The following is a 2037-nucleotide window of genomic DNA, read 5'->3' as shown; positions in this document are numbered from 1 at the left end:
GTAGGCATGGCGCCACCTAACGCGCCGGCATGTGCACATCAGGATTTTATCTACATCGGATATTAAAAAGGAACCAGTCTATTACAGAGGTTAGGTTAACTGAATATTTTCTGTCCATCCATCCATCCATCCATCCTTTGACAGATTTTTTTTATAGTGATCTGAAACACTAATCTCATGCTTCGGAGACAGTAGTGCTGACCACTGCATAACCTTACACTGTGTCACTCTGCTTTCTGTCTCATTGGCTTTCCGGTTAGGGGGATGCATCACATGTAAAATCTCATATCAGAAGGGATTGGGTGAAGTCATGTTACCACAACATTTCTGCAGTTATTTGACACTGACAGTGTGATAATTATGGAACTGTCTTAATAGTTAAAATGAGAATAAATTCTAAGCTTAAGCACATACCCAGTTTAAGTACCTGTAAAGGGCCTGTACAACCCTTAAATTGTCTCCTTGCCACAAACTGATTAAAGGCATCATAATTAAACTGAAAGTGGTTTACTTCGTAATATTACAATTCACTCTTGTATGTTATATTTTAAAGATTATCATTCATGTAGTCTACCTGTTAAAGTAACCAAGAGTGTCCTTCACATGTAGTACACATCCCCGAAAATCTCCTTCATGTGTTGCACACATGTTACTGCAGCATATACTGATTTTTTTTTCTACTACGCTTCCCCTCTCTTGAGTCATTAATCACACAAAACATAAATGAATCAAAAAAGACATGACTAAAACAAACATATCAATTTGCTGAGATTTAAGATATGTCATCATAGACAGACACTGGAATAAAGCAAGGTTGTTTTTGTGAGACCTAGTGTCTTCAGAGTCATGAGCAAAGCATAAGTAATGAAATCATTCAAAAACACATAAATTTAAACAAAGGCTTCTTCATCTGAGAAAGCAGAGTCGCTATTTGCAGTGAGTGGAGACCATGATGGGTTAGGGAACAATTCAGATGTATTATCAGCTTCCTTTGGGATTAGAACATATTAACCCACAATCTGCCCCACGTACCTGGCAATTAGAGCTTTCATGCAGGTGAGCAAAACAGTACAAAAACAAATCATAAGGGCCATCACAGCAAAGACAGGAATTAGAATTTGGAAAAGAAATGCCCAAAATTATCATGCAACCACTCCATAATGGACCATCCTGAATGTTCTTGGAAGTGATTGTCTCTAAAATGTTCACTAACTGAGTAATGTTATCATGAGGATCTGGTGCTAAAACAGAACATGCAGAGCCTGTAAGGTTCAAAGCGGCATACATACCCACAACAAAAAAAAATCAAGCACCATTTCATTCTTCATTATCATCAGAATCAGAATCAGAATCTGCTTTATTGGCCAGGTGTGTTGGACACACAAGGAATTTGACTCTGGTACATCGGCTCTCATTGTGCAAACATGGTTTCTCCTATGGTTTCTTCCCGCATTAAGTTTTTTAATAGCAATGTGCTGAATGGTTCAGTGAGATTCTCTATTGGAATAAGTGTAAGGGGTGCAGTGATTTGTACTAAACAACAGCAAACAGTGTAAGCTGGTGGCAGAAAGGTGTAATAATAGTCTCCACAAACCCATGCATGATCTTTAATCATTCCTAATCCTGGAGTGAATGCGACAACTGACATGTCAGAAAGATTTTGTGGCAGTGTCAGATTTTGTCAGGTCTGCTCGGTGCCACCTGCCCCTCTCTCCATTTTTATCCTTTCTTTTTTCCTTTCTCTTTCTCTCTCTCGCAGGTCTAGGCTCCGGTGGTGTACACAGTTGGGGCACATTCACCTGATCAATGACTCCCAAGTTGCGACACGGCTGAGGCACATCACCTAAATACCCTCTCCCTTTTTTTAGGTGCTGGCAACGAGAATATCTGGGAATAATTTCTGTTAACAATGCCTTAGCCACTGCTTGACTACTTGGATATACGTTCCGACTCTCACTTATGGTCATGAGCTTTGGGTCATGACCGAAAGGGCAAGAACCCGGATACAGGCGGGCGAAATGAGCTTTCTTCGCCGGG

Source organism: Monopterus albus, unplaced genomic scaffold (assembly GCF_001952655.1).
Source record: "Monopterus albus unplaced genomic scaffold, M_albus_1.0 scaffold16.1, whole genome shotgun sequence".
Taxonomy (NCBI): Eukaryota; Metazoa; Chordata; class Actinopteri; order Synbranchiformes; family Synbranchidae; genus Monopterus; species Monopterus albus.
This window is presented reverse-complemented; position numbering follows the sequence as displayed.